We start from the raw sequence: 18,962 nt of genomic DNA on the forward strand, positions 1-18,962 counted from the left end.
ATTTTATTTTTTCTTAATGCAATTACAATTAATTAGATAAAAGTAACAACATTTGATAAGTTAAAATAATTTGTTTTGTATCATAAAATCATAGGGCTCAAAGGAATCTCAAGAAGTCATGAAGTCCAGCACCCTGGACTGAGACAGGACCAAGTAAACCTAGACTATCTTTGACAGCTGTTTGTCCAACCTGTTCTTTAAAACGTCTAGTGATAAGGATTCCACAACCTCCCTTGGAAGCCTATTCCTGAGTATAACTAGTTAGAAAGTTTTTCCTAATATCTAACCTAAATCTCCCTGCATATTAAGATAATTTCTTCTCCTACCTTCAATGGCCACAGAGAACAATTGATCACAATCCTCTGTATAACTGCTCTTAACATATTTGATAGCTGTTAAACCCCTCCTCAGTCTTCTTTTCTCAAGACTAAACATGCTCCGTTTTGTTAACCTTGCCTCATAGATCAGGTTTTCTAAACTTTTATCTTTTTTTTTTTGCTCTCCTCTAGACTCTCTCTAATTTGTTCACATCTGTCCTAAAGTGTGTGGCTAGAATTGGACATAGTAACCCAGTAGAGGCCTCTCCAGTGCCAAGTGGAGTGCAACAGTTGTCTCCCATGTTTTATAAATGACACTCCTGTTAACACACCCCTCAGTGATAATAGCCTTTTTCTCATCTGCATCACACTGTTGACTCATATTCAATTTATGATCCACTGTAACTCCCAGGTTCTTTTCTGAAGTACTGCCACTTAGCCAGTTATTTCCCATTTTATAGCTGTGCATTTGATGTACTTGTAAGTGATGTACTTTGCACTTTATTGAATTTCATCTCCATGGGCGGCTGGTGACCTGGCTGTCTGGGGAGGCTAACCCCCTACCCCTTCTCTTTCCTTGTGTCCAAGCCCCCTCGCCCTCCCCTTCCACCTCCCCTCCTCTGTAGGAGCCCAAAGTGCCCCCATCACAGGCCGCTGCTGGAGCGGCTTCGCAGTCAGCTGCACCCATCATCTTTGGTAACACCTGGCCAGGACATCAACTTGCCCTTTGTCTTCGAGAAACAGGTTTATCCACTCTTGAGGTTTGTCTGGTAAACATACTTCAGTCATGATTTCAGCTTATGTTTATAACTTTACATATAATGTTGCTACATACATTTAACCATGATATTATTGATCAGTGAGTTGTTAGTTTTCAAATGGTACCTTAAAAAAGCATATTTTATACAAAGATTATTACAATAGTGTGCAGGGTGTGAATACAGAGGTGTCACACCCACCGTATAGTAATTTAATCTTGACCACATTTCCCTAGTTTGCTTATGAGAATGTTGTTTGAGACTGTGTCAAAAGCCTGAGTAAAATTAAGGTATATCATGTCTACCATTTCCCCCCATCCATAGGCCAATAACCCTGTCAAAGGAGGAAATTAAGTTGGTTTGGCATAATTTGTTCTTGACAAATCCACGCTGGCTATTCCTTATAACTCTATTGTCCTCTAGGTGCTTACAAACTGATTGTTTAATAATTTGTTCCAGTATCTTTCCAGGTATCAAAGTGAGGCAGACTGGTCTATAATTTTCTGGGTCCTCTTTGTTCCCCTTTTGAAAGATAGGTAGTATGTTTGCCCTTCTCCAGTCCTCTGGGATCTCACCTGTCCTCCATGAGTTCTCAAAGATAATTGCTAAAGATTCTGAGATTGCTTCAGATAGTTCTTTAAGTATCGTAGGATGAATTTCATCAGGCACTGCCAACATGAATACATCTACCTTATCTAAATATTCTTTAACCTGTTCTTTCCCTATTGTGGCTTGCATCCCTTCACCTCTGTTGTTAATATTAATTGTGTTGACTATCTGGGGTCACCATTCACCTTTTTACGTCAGCCTTCTTGAGGTCATCAGTTATTAGCTCTCCTTTCACACTGAGGACCTACACTTTCCTTCATCGTCTTTTGTTCCTAATGTATTTAAAGAATCCCTTCTTATTGCCTGTTATGTTCAGTGCTAGGTGTAACTCATGTTATGCCTAAGCCTTTCTGATGTTGTCCATACATACTTGTGCTGTTATTTTGTACTCATCCTTAGCATTTTGTCCTTGTTTCCACTTTTTGTAGGTTTCCCTTTGGATTTTCAGGTCATTAAAGAGCTCCTGATGGAGCCATGTTTGTTTCCTACTATTCTTCCTATCTTTCCTTTGCAGTTGTGCCTTTAATATTGTCTCCTTGAGAAATGGCCAGCTCTCCTGCACTCCTTTTTCCCTTAGATTTTCTTCCATTGGGACCTTATCTATCCGTTCTCTGCATTTGCTAAAGTTTACTTTTTTGAAGTCCATTTTTCTTATTCTGCTGCTCTCACTCCTTCCTTTCCTTAGAATCATGAAATCTATCATTTCCTGATCACTTTCACCCAAATTGCTTTCCACCTTCACCCAATTCCTCCTTGTTGGTCAGAATTAAGTCTAAAATGGCTGTCTCCCACTTCCTTTCTTCCTCCACTTTCTGAAATAAAAAGTTATCCCCAAAACATTCCAAGAACTTATTGGAAATTTTGTTTTTTTGCCGTATTACTTTTCCAACAGCTGTCTGGGTAGTTAAAGTCTCCCATCAGTACAAGCTCTTGTGTTTTGAATATTTCCATTATTTGTTCTAGAAATTCCTCATCCACCTCCTCTTCCTGATTTGGTGATCTATAGTAGACATTACTATGATGTCTCCGCTATTGTTTCCTCTTTTATCTTTACCCAGAGACTTTCAATGGTCTGCCTCTCACCTCTTTCTGGACTGTGGAGCAAGTGTCTATATTCTTGATATATAATGCAACACCTCCTCACTATTTCCCTACCTGTCCTTCCTGAATAAGCTATCCACTTCTATACAAATATTCCAGGCATGAGATTTATCCCATCCAGTCTCGGTGATACCAGTAAAATCATAATTTGGCTTATGTACTAATACTTCCAGACTTCCTGTTATAGATGTTGAGCAGATTTCCGCACAGACTTCCCTCTTGTCTTTCCTATGACCCAATTATAAATTTCCATATCCCCCTGTCACGGGGTCCACTCACCCTGCTAGTGGTGCCTCCTCCTGGTTGCTCTGGGGATTAGCTCTTTCCAGGTGCCATACACTCCTATCACAGTCTCTTCACTTGTGTTCTCTCACCCTGAGGCCCCACTAGCTCCAGGAGCTGCAGCTTCCTCTTTGTGACTTGGCCCTCCAACCAGGTCACTGTAGTCCTTCCCTTCTCGGGTATCAAAATCTTTCGGGGTGAACTGTCCCAGGCAGTCCGCTCTCCGCTGTGTAGTCCATGCCACTTCCCTAGTGGCTGACAGGGGAACCCGGACCTGCCCTCTACGCCGTGTTCCAGCTCAGGGGCCCTCTCTTCATCAAGCAAAGTCTGCCCTGCTCCATACCTTGTTGCTTTTCCCCTGAGCCTTTCCTACCTTTTTGGGTCCCTCCCATGCTCTGAGTTTGCCAGCCCAAACTCCCTCCTCCCAGGAAGTAACTGTAGGTTACCTATCCCAATAGCCCCAGACACGCCTCCCTTCTCCCAGGGAGTGACTGCAGGCTACTTCCCTGCAGCCTCCTTCTGCTCTCATCTCCTACGCTTTATACAGGCCGCTCCTGTGCATGTGCAGCTGAGCCTCATTTAATCAATCCCTGCTCCCTGGTTCCTCCTCCAGGTTCAGCCTGGGGAGTTAAATGGCCCACCTGGCCACCTTATCCCCTCCAAGTCTTGTGTGGAGTGGACACCCCATCACACCCCCACAACATCTAGCCTCCTATAAAGGCTTTTTTATGCTTACCTGTGGGCTTTTGTCACTTGACCCCTTTGAACCTAGTTTAAAGCTTTCCTCACTAGATTGGCAAGTCAGTGCACGAATATGCTCTTCCCCTTCATGGTCAGGTGGACCCCATCTCTTCCCAGTAGACTTGCTTCCTGGAACAGCATCCCATGGTCAAGGAAGCTGAAGCCCACCCATTGACATCATTTGTGCAACCATGCATTCATCTTCAGAATGCATGTGTCCCTGCCTGGGCCCTTACTCTGAACTTGGAGGATGAATGAGATTCCTTTACCCTGCTCCCAGAACCCTGTAGTCACTGCTGTTCCATTCATGGTCAGGCCTGGCAGTATCATTAGTGCCCATGTGGATGAGCAGCAAGGGGTTGTGGTCTGAGGGATGGATGAGCCTCGGAAACCTTTCTGTTATGCCTCAGATGCAGGCTCCCAGCAGGCAACATACTTCCTGGGACATCATGTCAGGTCAGTACATGGATGCCTCCATCCCCCTTAGAACCTTATGCCTCCTCCTCTTGGGTGTGGTGGCTGTGAGCCTCCCAGCCTTCGGGACAGGTGGATCTTCCTCCTCAGCCACAGGCATCTGCTTCCCTCCTCATGTTGCCAGTACAGCATACTGGTTGTTGAACACAATGGATGGGGGACTGACCTGTGGTGGTGGGTGGAGGCCTGTCTACACTCTCAGCTGGCTAACAGCCAGTCTCCTCCCCGTAGAGCAGTCAGCTGTCCTTCCTCCTCTGTTGCCTCTGTAGTTGGCTAGCATCCTCCATTCAAGATATTTCCATGTTCACCCTGTCGATGAAGTCCTCATGCTCCTGGATGCTATGCAGACAAGTCAGCGCCTCCTGCAGCTCTCTTACCTCTTCCTGGGGGACTCCACCAACAGACACCTCTCACATGGGGTGGTTTCCCCCTGCCTGGCTTTCTCCGGCAGGGACATGCAGGCTGCAGTCACAGCAAGTCAAGACCAGGGCCTGGGTGGAAACCTCCAGTAGTTTTGTGAGTTAGCTTCCACCAACAATGTTGTATAGCATTAAATTGTGAGCAGAGGCCACTTGAGACAATGTGCTGCCCTACACACAACTTCAGAGTGCCACCCACCTCCTCACAAGCTAGGACAGCAGATTTGGCCCAGCCATCCCTACATCATGACAGAGGAGGGGCTGGGCAAAATCTGCCACCCCAGGCAGCTGCCTACTTTACCTATAGGTAGCGCCGCCCCTGATTTTGAGGAATTTGTTCTTGCCGGGACTAAAACTGATAACCCTGTGATCTACTGCAGTAGTTCTTCCTCTTGAATTGAAAAAGGGTCTTTGTTTGTTGTTTCTACCATTATTCAGGAACGCTGTCATTCCCATGATATAGACAAACATAGAGGCCGTTGTTTGCAGTGTTGTTGTAGCTGTGTCGGTCCCAGGATATTAGAGAGACAAGCTGGGTGAGGTAATATCTTTTATTGGACCAACTTCTGCTGATGTGAGAATCAAGCTTCCAAGTTTACACAGAACTCTTCTTCAGGTCTGGGAAAGGTATTCAGAGTGTCTCAGCTAAATACAAGGTGGTCCTGCAGAAAACCCTGGGGCAGCAGGACTAGGAAATTCCATTAGGCTGACCTTGCAGTTTCCTTTGCATATTCTCATCAGAAAGAGAAGGGTGTAGGGATTTGTAAAAGAGGTAAGTGACATGGACAGTCAAGCCTGAAGAACTCAATTATCTGCAGGGAATTCTGTTTCTTCTCTGTGGGTATGTCTATCCTGCAATACACACACCCCCCACCACCAGTCTGGCCACTGTCAGATGACTCAAGCTCTTGGAACACTGTGCTGGAGCCTGGGCTGTGGGACCCTCCCCCCATCTGGGGTCCCTCAAAAATGTAAAAGAATGGAAATAAGTTAAGGGGAAAGACTTGTCCATTCCTTTCCATCTTTATATTGCCAATGGGAGTTAATAATGCACTCCAACACTCCATAAGTCTTTCACTTCCATTTCCAACAGATGTCAAAAAGCAAAACATAACCCCTTTTCATCAAACTTGAGCTCCAGTGTAAAACCTACAGATGTATAACTGACAATTGAGCAATCAGCATGCAAGGAGCAGCAATGTGGCCAAAGACAGGCCCCAGGGTGCTTTAGATTTCTTGCAAGAGGGGTACAAAGATGATCCAGTGAAAAACTGCCAATGTGACACTTTTTAAATTCGTGTTATTCTCTATCAATTTATTTTCATCAAATCACCAGTTAAAACCAGCACTCAATGTTTATAATCTATGGCTTGCTTTTTGCCATTTCACTGAGATCTTTATAAAATAAAGGCTTAGATCTTCAGTTAAAAACTGAACTCTAGGACAACTATAGTTCACTTACTGCTGCATCATAATTAACTAAAGGTTCCAGTCCCTCCTAGCTCCACAGATGATCATCCCACTCCCTTCCTCCATGGACTCTGTCCCACACATGCTTCCCTATTTTTTCACAAAAGAGAGAGAGAAAAAAGTATTTCCTCTCCTCCTTTCCAAGGACTAGATTCTGCCAGCCCTACTCCCATGGAATAGTTCCTCACCCCATCTCACTCGCTGAATAGTTCCTTTGACTACAATGGGACTACTCAACCGGAGTAAATCTGGCAGAACCTATGCCCAGGAGTAAAGAGCCAATCAGTCCAAACAGACAGTCAGGGTACAATTCCATAGGGCACGAGCCCAATTTGAACACTGCTGAAAACTAGGTGCCAAGTTTCAGTCACAGGCTTGGGAGAGGATTGTGCAAGGCTAGAGGAAGAATACTCAGAGCTGGAGAAGGGCTTTGCAGTTGATTATGAGCTCCAGCAATTTGTTACTATGAAATAGGAAAATATACTCCATTTGTATTTCATGCAATGTACAGCTCTACTTCTGTTTTTCCCTTTAACTAGTTATTTATTTAGAAAGTTTACAAATCCTTGCTATGTAAGTATCAGAAACAAAACAATAATTACAACAGTTAGCTTTTGTTTAAAGAGAGATTAGACAGGAGTATAGTCATCAGATTTGTCTGTTTAATAGGGTGGTACCATATTACAGAGTGAGCATCATTACAACACCTATTGTATACAACAGGGGTTCTCAACCTTTTTCTCTCTGAGGCCCCCGCAACATGCTATAAAAACTCCAGGGCCCAGAGGGGGCCCCGAGGCAGGGGCCTTGGGCAAAAGCATAGTTTGACTTTTATTTTGGGGAGGCAGGGACCAGCAGGGCTCAAGCCACCTCCATGTGGCGGGGTCCAGGGAGGGTGTGCCACCTCCATCCCTAGACTCACCTCAGCAGGTCACCCAGCCTGTCTGGGTTGCGGGGGGGAGGGGAGAGCACAACCAAAAATTATAACTCAAAGGTGGGGGGGCTTAGCTCAAAAAGTTTGAAAACAGCTTAGGGTGTAGGGAGGGGGTAGCTGGGGCTGTGTGCACACGGGGTGGCTGTGGGTGCAAGGAGGAGGGTGGCTAGGGGCTATATGCGGGCAGGAGGCAGCTCAGGGTGCAGGGAGGGGTTGCTAGAGGCTGTGTGCAGGGAGGGGGTAGCTCAGGGTGCGGGGAGGGGGTAGCTAGGGGCTGTGTGCGGGGAGGGGGTAGATCAGGGTGTGGGGAGGAGGTAGCTAGAGGCTGTGTGCAGGGAGGGGGTAGATCAGGGTGCGGGGAGGGGGTTGCTAGGGGCTGTGTGCAGGGAGGAGGTAGCTAGAGGCTGTGTGCAGGGAGGGGGTAGTTCAGGGTGCGGGGAGGAGGTAGCTGGGGGCTGTGTGCAGGGAGGAGGTAGCTAGAGGCTGTGTGCAGGGAGGAGGTAGCTCAGGGTGCAGGGAGGGGGTAGCTAGAGGCTGTGTGCGGGGAGGGGGTAGCTAGAGGCTGTGTGCAGGAAGGGGGTAGATCAGGGTGCGGGGAGGGGGTAGCTAGAGGCTGTGTGCAGGGAGGGTGTAGCTCAGGGTGCGGGGAGGGGGTAGCTAGAGGCTGTGTGCAGGGAGGGGGTAGCTAGAGGCTGTGTGCAGGGAGGGGGTAGATCAGGGTGCGGGGAGGAGGTAGCTGGGGGCTGTGTGCAGGGAGGAGGTAGATCAGGGTGCGGGGAGGGGGTAGCTGGGGGCTGTGTGCAGGGAGGGGGTAGATCAGGGTGTGGGGAGGGGGTAGCTGGGGGCTGTGTGCAGGGAGGGGTAGCTCAGGGTACGGGGAGGAGGTAGCTGGGGGCTGTGTGCAGGGAGGGGGTAGATCAGGGTGCGGGGAGGGGGTAGCTGGGGGCTGTGTGCAGGGAGGGGGTAGATCAGGGTGCGGGGAGGGGATAGCTGGGGGCTGTGTGCAGGGAGGGGGTAGCTCAGGGTGCGGGGAGGGGGTAGCTGGGGGCTGTGTGCGGGGAGGGGGTAGATCAGGGTGCGGGGAGGGGGTAGCTAGAGGCTGTGTGCGGGGAGGGGGTAGATCAGGGTGCGGGGAGGGGGTAGCTGGGGGCTGTGTGCAGGGAGGAGTAGCTCAGGGTGCGGGGAGGGGGTAGCTGGGGGCTGTGTGCGGGGAGGGGGTAGATCAGGGTGTGGGGAGGAGGTAGCTGGGGGCTGTGTGCGGGGAGGGGGTAGATCAGGGTGCGGGGAGGGGGTAGCTAGAGGCTGTGTGCGGGGAGGGGGTAGCTCAGGGTGCGGGGAGGAGGTAGCTGGGGGCTGTGTGCAGGGAGGGGGTAGATCAGGGTGCGGGGAGGGTGTAGCTGGGGGCTGTGTGCGGGGAGGGGGTAGATCAGGGTGCGGGGAGGGGGTAGCTGGGGGCTGTGTGCGGGGAGGTGTAGCTCAGGGTGTGGGGAGGGGGTAGCTGGGGGCTGTGTGCAGGGAGGGGGTAGATCAGGGTGCGGGGAGGGGGTAGCTAGAGGCTGTGTGCAGGGAGGGGGTAGATCAGGGTGTGGGGAGGGGGTAGCTAGAGGCTGTGTGCAGGAAGGGGGTAGCTCAGGGTGTGGGGAGGGGGTAGCTGGGGGCTGTGTGCAGGGAGGGGGTAGATCAGGGTGCGGGGAGGGGGTAGCTGGGGGCTGTGTGCAGGGAGGGGGTAGATCAGGGTGCGGGGAGGGGGTAGCTGGGGGCTGTGTGCAGGGAGGGGGTAGATCAGGGTGTGGGGAGGAGGTAGCTAGAGGCTGTGTGCGGGGAGGGGGTAGCTAGCGGCTGTGTGCGGGGAGGGGGTAGCTAGAGGCTGTGTGCAGGAAGGGGGTAGATCAGGGTGTGGGGAGGGGGTAGCTGGGGGCTGTGTGCAGGAAGGGGGTAGATCAGGGTGCGGGGAGGGGGTAGCTGGGGGCTGTGTGCAGGGAGGGGGTAGATCAGGGTGCGGGGAGGGGGTAGCTGGGGGCTGTGTGCAGGGAGGGGGTAGATCAGGGTGCGGGGAGGGGGTAGCTGGGGGCTGTGTGCGGGGAGGGGGTAGATCAGGGTGTGGGGAGGAGGTAGCTGGGGGCTGTGTGCAAGGAGGGGGTAGATCAGGGTGCGGGGAGGGGGTAGCTAGAGGCTGTGTGCGGGGAGGGGGTAGCTCAGGGTGCGGGGAGGAGGTAGCTGGGGGCTGTGTGCAGGGAGGGGGTAGATCAGGGTGCGGGGAGGGTGTAGCTGGGGGCTGTGTGCGGGGAGGGGGTAGATCAGGGTGCGGGGAGGGGGTAGCTGGGGGCTGTGTGCGGGGAGGTGTAGCTCAGGGTGTGGGGAGGGGGTAGCTGGGGGCTGTGTGCAGGGAGGGGGTAGATCAGGGTGCGGGGAGGGGGTAGCTAGAGGCTGTGTGCAGGGAGGGGGTAGATCAGGGTGTGGGGAGGGGGTAGCTAGAGGCTGTGTGCAGGAAGGGGGTAGCTCAGGGTGTGGGGAGGGGGTAGCTGGGGGCTGTGTGCAGGGAGGGGGTAGATCAGGGTGCGGGGAGGGGGTAGCTGGGGGCTGTGTGCAGGGAGGGGGTAGATCAGGGTGCGGGGAGGGGGTAGCTGGGGGCTGTGTGCAGGGAGGGGGTAGATCAGGGTGTGGGGAGGAGGTAGCTAGAGGCTGTGTGCGGGGAGGGGGTAGCTAGCGGCTGTGTGCGGGGAGGGGGTAGCTAGAGGCTGTGTGCAGGAAGGGGGTAGATCAGGGTGTGGGGAGGGGGTAGCTGGGGGCTGTGTGCAGGAAGGGGGTAGATCAGGGTGCGGGGAGGGGGTAGCTGGGGGCTGTGTGCAGGGAGGGGGTAGATCAGGGTGTGGGGAGGGGGTAGCTGGGGGCTGTGTGCAGGGAGGGGGTAGATCAGGGTGCGGGGAGGGGGTAGCTGGGGGCTGTGTGCAGGGAGGGGGTAGATCAGGGTGCAGGGAGGAGGTAGCTGGGGGCTGTGTGCAGGGAGGGGGTAGATCAGGGTGCGGGGGGGGTTAGCTGGGGGCTGTGTGCAGGGAGGGGGTAGATCAGGGTGCGGGGAGGGGGTAGCTGGGGGCTGTGTGCAGGAAGGGGGTAGATCAGGGTGTGGGGAGGAGGTAGCTGGGGGCTGTGTGCAGGAAGGGGGTAGATCAGGGTGCGGGGAGGGGGTAGCTAGAGGCTGTGTGCAGGAAGGGGGTAGATCAGGGTGTGGGGAGGGGGTAGCTGGGGGCTGTGTGCAGGAAGGGGGTAGATCAGGGTGCGGGGAGGGGGTAGCTAGAGGCTGTGTGCAAGGAGGGGGTAGATCAGGGTGTGGGGAGGGGGTAGCTAGAGGCTGTGTGCAAGGAGGGGGTAGATCAGGGTGCGGGGAGGGGGTAGCTAGAGGCTGTGTGCAAGGAGGGGGTAGATCAGGGTGTGGGGAGGGGGTAGCTAGAGGCTGTGTGCAAGGAGGGGGTAGATCAGGGTGCGGGGAGGAGGTAGCTGGGGGCTGTGTGCAGGAAGGGGGTAGATCAGGGTGCGGGGAGGGGGTAGCTAGAGGTTGTGTGCAGGAAGGGGGTAGATCAGGGTGCGGGGAGGGGGTAGCTAGAGGCTGTGTGCAGGAAGGGGGTAGCTCAGGGTGCAGGGAGGGGGTAGCTGGGGGCTGTGTGTGCAGGGAGGGGGTAGCTCAGGGTGTGGGGAGGGGGTAGCTAGAGGCTGTGTGCAGGAAGGGGGTAGATCAGGGTGTGGGGAGGGGGTAGCTGGGGGCTGTGTGCAGGGAGGGGGTAGCTCGGGGTGCAGGGAGGGCGTAGCTCAGGTTGTAGGGAGAGGGGCATTAGAGGCAGTGTGCTGGGAGAACTCCCCTGTGTTCCTTGTTCCCGGAGGGGTCTGCGAACCAAGGAGCCAGGGCTCCCCACCTGGGCGGGCTCTTATTGGCTGCCTCTGCGGGAGCAAAGGGGACTGGGAGCAGAGGAGAAGCTTCAACCTGGGGCACCAGCAGGAGCGGAGGGAACGCTGCCACTGCCTGCTCCATGGCACCATCCAGAGCAGCAGCTGCCCCGCATGGCTTTCTGCCTCCGACCTAGCCTAGGGGCAGGGAGAGGAGATTGGGGGGGGGCAGTGTGAAGCTGCCTCAGGGACTGCTGTGCTCTTGCACTGCGGTTTGGGGTGGGGGCAATGCCCTCCATGTCCCCAACTCTGCTCATGGGCTCAGGGCTTCTGCCCCACAGGGAGCACCAGGGCTTGGGGCTCCAGGATTCAGCCTGGCACGTGGGGCACTGGGGATCAGGGCTTCAGCCCCGCACCTCCCAGCTTCAACCCTGCAGGGGGCGCTGGCTATCGGGGCTTCAGCCACAGGACCCCGCGGTCCCCTTGAAAGGGCTTGCAGACCCCTGCGGGCTGTGGAGCCCCGGTTGAGAACCACTGGTATACAACACAGGTTCACAACAGACAAAGACCCCAAGGCTAAAGAGCTTTACTTTTAAAAGACATCATTCTGTTGGAGAGTCTCTGGCAGCGTGTGTGGTGCTGCTGTCAAAAAACCATCAGCCGCTTCCCGCTGCTGCATAGCATCATTTGAAGAGAGCAATTTTTTTAAATAAAAATCCTGTTGGGTCTCATAATCTATAAAGAGAAGATTGACACTTAATAAAAAGAAAGCTTAGGAAACAATTTCTAAACTGAACAATACAGGAGGCGTGGGATGGTGGTGGGGTAGGCAGGAAAGAAAGCATGATCAAGGCTGTGAAGTTAAATTAACAAGTGAAATGAACATGAGAGCCAGAGCTGAGCATAGTAAATAGAAGGCGTAGGCTAGAGTTGTTGATGCAGTGGAAAAAATAGAAAACGAGTTATTTTTACTTGGATCACAACTGCATGTCTTCTTGAATAGTTTGGCCATATGTACAGATTCCTTTCTCTGTTTATTCCTAGTCCTCAAAGTAGCAAGAAAACGAGTGGGGGGATTCATGTAGTAGGGCAAGGCCTGGCTAAGCAGAGGAAAATTTGAATGGTAGCCTGGTCCCAATTACAAAAACACTGGCTGTTCTGCATTTCCTAGTTTAAAAAATGCTGCAATAAAAGTTTCATATACTGTACCTGTTGTCAATCATGGTTGACTTTTACCCTCACTATCTGACTTCTTGTAATATCTGATCCATCTTATGTTCTACGTTACACGTGGATAGGAAAATAAATGAGGTGATAGAAGTCTAAAGTTAGATTAATGAATCTGAATATGAATTTTGGATCTGGATCATATACACAGCGTTTCTATTTGCTGGAAATGAAAGGACAGTGGACGGTCTTCTACCTTGTGCTAATATAGTACCTAGAACTGGAAGGATAAGGCCTTTTCCTGTAGCCATAGTGTAGGGCCTCAGGCTTTTCTCCGCAGCCATATTAGGAGAGCAGCAGCCATGTGCTAAGAATCAGAAAGTCACATCCTCACATTCCATCTACATTCCATTAAAATAATGTACGATCAGGCTGTTAAGAAGGTGATCAGGTCCTAATAGTACCCACCATCACCAGATAGCGACGTGGGCAGCAAGTTCTATGGGCCCGTGGTGCCCGGGCACCAGGAATATTCCTGGCCTGGGAGCCCAGCTCCAGCAAAGTTTCCTGCCTGCCCCCCCCCCACCCCCCCCGCACATCCCCCGGCCCCACCTGCTGCCCCCGGGTGATTTAAAACAGCCAGGGGGCTCCCGCTGCCAGCCAGCAGTGCAGCAGGGCTGAGCAGCTTCCTGCACACTCGTTCCACATGGCTGCCGGCACGTCCTTGCAGGCCGGGGGGCGGGGCGGCTATGCCGCTGTGCACTGCCCCCACCCCGAACGCCCCTGCGGCCAATGGGAAGCTGCGGGGAGCGGGGCGGGGGGTGCCTGGTGACAGCAGCACACCGGCCCCCCCGCCCTGCCTAGGAGCTGCTGCTGGAGGGGATGCCCCAGGTAAGCACCGAACCCCCCAGCCTGCACCCACACCCCTCCCCACACACACCCTCTGCCCCCCAAATTTATTCCTCCCATCCCCAAACTCCCTCCCAGATCCTGCACCTCCTCCCCAGCACCTGCATCCAAACTCCCCCCAGAGCCTACACCCCCACCCCCTCCTGTACCCCCACCCACTGCCCCAGCCCAGAGCCTGCACCCCAGACCCCCTCCCCCACCCAAACTCCCAGAGCCCAACCTCTCACCCCTTCTGCATCCAAACTCCCTCCCAGAGCCTGCACCCCTCCTGCAGCAGCCCAATCCCCTGCCCCAGCCCAGAGCATCTACCCAAATTACATCCCAGAGCCTGCACCCCAGACCCTCTCTCCCACCCAAACTCCCTCCAGAGCCTTAGGCAGGTGTGTGTGTGAGGGTTCTGGACACCACCAAAATTTTTACAAACCTACCGCCCCTGGATAGAGAAACAGATTTTATGGTGGTTAAAGAAAACTTAGTTTGATAGCATTCTGTCTGACAAGCAATCACTTATCAATAGTCGAGGTTGTAAAATCCCCATTTCTTTATTGTTTTGTCTTTATGGTCCCCACTTCTCTATTGTTTATCTGTATGGTCTTGGTCTGGTTCTTTGATTGTTTCTGTCCGTTACATAATTAATTTTGCTAGGTGTAAATTCATTAAGGTGGTGGGGTAGGATTGGTTAGAGGATTTTGTTACAATATGTTGGAATTGGTTAGTAAAATTTTAGTAAAACGATTGGTTAAGGGATAGCTAAGCAGGACTCAAGTTTCACTATATAAACTGGGGTCCAAAAGGAAGTTCTTGGGAACCAACTCCAGGACACAGCCCCAAGATCAGAGGTGCCAGACCTCAACACTGCCAATGACACTGTGCAGAAACTGGAGATGACCTGATCCTGACCAGCCATCAAGAAAAGTTCCTCTCTCTTATTGGGAGTGGTGAGCATTGTATGTTTAGCGTATGCAGTTTTGGGGGGTAATTGTTAATAAATAGAGGTTAAGTAGGATATTACTGTGTAAGGCTCTTTCACTGGTGAAATACCCCGCAAAGTTACGCCCTGAGCCCACAGAAGGGTGAGGGTAGGTGCCTAAATTAACAGGGTTATGCCTGAACCCTACGAACTGGGTAAAGGTGGGCGCCCCTAGGGTGTGCAAGTAACCAAGAATTTTGTGCGGGTAACAGAACAAGGCAGCCCCATTCTTCGGTGGCCCTGATGCACTCCTATAATAAACATGATTATTATTATTAATCATCATCATGCAGAATAAAAAACATGGTGATGCATAGGTTGGACCTTAAGGTGGGGGTAAATCATTAAGGCTCTTTACACTGCCAGGGTGGTGTAAAGGACCCTGAGCATAACTGAGAATCAGCCCCTTGTGTGTATATATTTTTTATTTTACCAGCTCATTGTCAGGTTAAAAATCGTGAATCAATCAATCAATCAATCAATTCCTGACCCCTGTTATTCTACTAACTTAGATTAATAAAACTGATTTAAAAAATTTCATTTGAATTTATTTACTTTTTGCACTTCACTCATTTTAGACAATGAAAACAGTCAAGTCCGTTTCACTCTAGTCTTTCTGGATCTCAGGAACTAGCACAGTGCTTCAGTTGCAAGTTCTACAAAGGAAGGTTTAAACACAAATGAAAAGTTGTCATCATTAAATTATTAAAACCCCTTTTTAAAATACAAGATCACACATTTTAAAGTCCAATGCTTTTAGGAAGGCTTTTATTTCCATTAGTAAGGTTATCTTGTATTGTAGGTGGTGGTTAAATAAAAATAAAATAAAATATAATTTACATTCTGGGCTTAGACAGTTTGCCAGAATCCTTTAAACCACAAGAAAGACAATTCCAGTACCAGTGGGACACAATAAAATCAACTCTGTTCCATTTTATGCTGGCAAGACCTCTTTCTTCAGTCACACACTCTCCAAACTTGGAAGTAATAATCTCAAATATACAGACAGTCTTTGGAGAGAGGAACTTTATGGACATGGAAACAACATAATTCCTCCCAGAAGGGAAGTAACAAGGCTAGAGAGATCCTCCCTGAGATATACTCTGTCTGGGCCAACAGGCTGATATGAAATCATTCTGGGAACAAACAGGGTTTCCAGGCTACAAAGGAAGCAAATTAACCATTCATATGTGTCTGACCTATTAAGTTGCTAAGTAGCTATTCCTCAGTATTAATAAGAGGGTTATTATTAAAGTACAGGCCCCAGCTACTCCTCCTAGAGGCTAATCCATGTCTATGTTGGTGCTGCAGAAAGTGATACTGGGGACTCGGTTGTTGGCACTTGTCTTTCAGCCAGCCTGGAATCAGTGCTCTAGCTTAATGATGAGAGGGAACACTGGAGGTGCCATCTTTTGAATAAGATGTAATATTAAGATCGTGGTTGCTTGTGTTCATTAAAGATCCCCTGGCATGTTTTATAAGATTAGATGTGTTAACTCCAGTGCTCTGGCCAAATTCAAACTCCATTTACCAACCTATATTCCCCCTGAAATTTCAGTTGATGTGATATGTGTCAACACTTCTCCCAAACTGTTATGCGGAACTGCTGTATAGTATTAGGAAGCTTCTATAGGCCAAAGTAGAACTGGCTGCATTTTCGGGGTGGGTGAAATGATCTTTGTACATTCATTACCTACTTCCCGGGGTGTTTTGAGGGTTAATTAGTGTTTGGAAAATGTTTAGAGATCCTCAGATGAAAGACAATATAAAAATGAAAGCATTTTGTTTATTATTAAAGGGCACATTGTACCTAGCAGAGTAGCCAGCGGAGACTCTACCCATGGTCTTGCTCAGAAATCCGAAACAAACAGTAGCATAGGCAGCTGTAAGTGAAAGAGATGCAAATACAGACCTTCATGACATTTTAAACTGAGGTTTTAAAAAAATCTGTACAATATTTATGTACTGTATCACTTCTACTCTTCATGCCCTACATGAATGTTTGTCATGCAGTGTTCCGGGATATATGCTTTGTAAATTTCATTGCATCATTTTACAGCTTTTGTTCTTTTGATTGCTGCATTTGCAAATTACATTTAATTTGGATTACCTAGAATGACAATGAACAGTTTAAGCATATACATTTTTGTTGTAATAGACCTTATGCAGCATGTCTACCCTCTGAGAAAACTCACAGTGAAATATTATGCATAATTAGACAAGGTAGGATATAGACCAAGAGAAAAATCATTCCTTAAAATATTTCTGCCAGTAAAAGGCTTTGCCTCAGGCCAGATCACCCCATCCTGCAGAAAACACTTGGAAGGAGGCAGGGGAGAAAATCTCTGAGAGAGATGAGAGGGTTTGGGCTCCAGCATCTTTGCATCTCAGGGGATCATCTGGAAGCTTCTGCCCTCAAATTAGCATCAAAGTTCCCTTATCTCCTCCTGCTTCCCGGTAGTGCAGCTCCACTGGAGCTCCCACTGCATGCTGTATTACCCCCCAACTCCCAAAGTACCCTCCCTAGGATCCAAGCACAGGAAAGGGGAGAGCTCTGTGCAGAGAGCCCTTCTGTGAAACAATTCTCACAGAACAATCTAGCCCAGGGGTAGTCAATAGGCAGACCATGGGCCAATCCAGACTGCCAGGTGCTTTTGAACGGACCCCAAAATCTTTGACATGCAGCCCGCCAGGCCAAGCCCCCTGGCGGGCCAGGCCAGTTTGTTTATCTGCTGCGTCTACAGGTTTGGCCGATCGCGGCTCCCACTGGCCGCGGTTCGCTATTCCAGGCCAATGGGGGCTGCGAGAAGCCACGGTCAGCACATCCCTCAGCCCGTGCCACTTCCCGCAGCCCCCATTGGCCTGGAGCAGTGAATCGCGGCCAGTGGGAGCTGCGATCAGCTGAAACTGCGGACGTGGCAGGTAAACAAAACGATCTGGCCTGCTAGGGGGCTTACTCTGGCGGGCTGAGTGCCGAAAGTTGCCGATCCCTGGTCTAATATCCTGGGACCGACATGGCTACAACAACACTACAAACTACTATAGAAATAATATCTTTCTATAGGTAATTAAGAGCAATTTCTGTCAAACCCAATTACATTTGTGTTGATTTTATCCCTATTTTTATAGGACCTTTCCATAAAGGGCTAGATGGATTCCTTACAGGCAGGAGGCTTCAAGGTAAAAACTTGTCCAAATTAATATGGTAGGAATCATACAGTACTTTTGTTTGATTCTTGATTATACTGAGGATTACTGAGAGATCCTATACAGATCTATTTAACATGGTGGAAATTAACTTTACTTATATTGTGTCTTCTTAGGTATAAGTAAATGCAGGATATACACTACTTTTTTATATATAATAGCACTTATACATTAGCTTTCATGTACAAACACTTCACAGACTCTCTTGTTATTAACCTTTGAGACAGGAAAGCAAGTATAATTATTTCGGTTTTACAGAGAAATACACTGAGGCAGGGAATTTAGGGCTGCCATTCTGTTCTCATTGCCAAAATTCCCATTTTCATCAATCGGAGCAGAAGCAGGGCCAAGGCAATCTACCTGAGAGCCAGTCAGTGTCAGAGCTGGCATTCGAATTGAGGGGTTCCTATTCCCATTTTCATGCTCAAACTGGTAGCCCACACCACGCTCACATCGTATTTTATTACAAGTTACATTCAGTATTCCTGAAGGAACTAGATTAGCATCTTCAAACCATTTTAAAGGATATACACCGCTTTGACAAATTACAGTACATATTAGCTAGCAAGCTATCATGCTGCTTGTTCCGGTTTTCATAGTAAACATCTGCTTTACTTCTGTGAAGTGCAGTTGAGTTCCTGCATGCTTGAAATAAGATGCTACATAAACCTGTCTATCCCTCAAATTCTCAACTTGGTTGTATTCAATGCAGAGCATGAGGACTGAATGGGCCATAGAGACTGAACTATTACAGCTCTAGAAGTGGTCACTCCCAACTAGGCGCAAAGCATATTGGCCCTAGGCTGTGTTAGGAACTACTCTGGATTTACACTGTCAAAATTGAGAGCAGAATATGGCCCTTTGCATATTGTAATGAAATTATTTAAAAGGCAAGATTCACTCCTGCCTTAAAAATGTACATATTAGTGTCAATATGATCTTACCCACTTCGACAAGAGGATTTTCATTATTAATAAGATGAAATGTAAGGCTTCTAATTAAGTGGAAAACAAACCACTGTAAAATATACTCACAACACATAACCTATTAAGGTCTTGTTTTAATAAAAAATTTATCCAGTAGTCAGTTTATTTATTATATGATCTTAGCTGATAGTTGATTTCATCCACAAATCTTTTTTAGTCTCATTTTTTCCCTTCCATCACTAATATTTTTTATGCTGATCCAAAAATAAATTTGTTTTTAGAATTACCATGTTGAAAACTATCTATACCAAATAATTAGCCAAGAAAATGTAGCATCCCCTTTATTATTTTTTGGGAAGGAGGGGTATACATTTACAAGTAAAATTATATATATATCAAGTGACAAGCATTAAAGTAGAACTGCACCGGTGGAGTGTAAAAACCCAAACACTAGAGGGAAAAGAGTATGCTACAAATTTGGACAGCAAGAAAATACTAAATAGCCCTTATTCACCATATCTGGAGCCAAGTAATTAATTCTTTTAAAAAGATTTAAAAAAACTAACTTGTAATCCATCACATGAATAAAACTGTGTGACAGTTTAATCCTTTTGCCAAATAGAAGATATCTCTGTAAGTACTGTATATCAGAAGTAAACAAAGTTGTGACTTATAAGATCTGTGTATAGCTATCGCTAGTACTGTACATGGAGGTATTCAGTGATCATGAGCAGTACCATGTAATTCTGCTCTGTTACATCCATGTAATCCCACTGACCATAGGCGAATGCACAGATGT

Source organism: Chrysemys picta, chromosome 3 (assembly GCF_011386835.1).
Source record: "Chrysemys picta bellii isolate R12L10 chromosome 3, ASM1138683v2, whole genome shotgun sequence".
Taxonomy (NCBI): domain Eukaryota; kingdom Metazoa; phylum Chordata; order Testudines; family Emydidae; genus Chrysemys; species Chrysemys picta.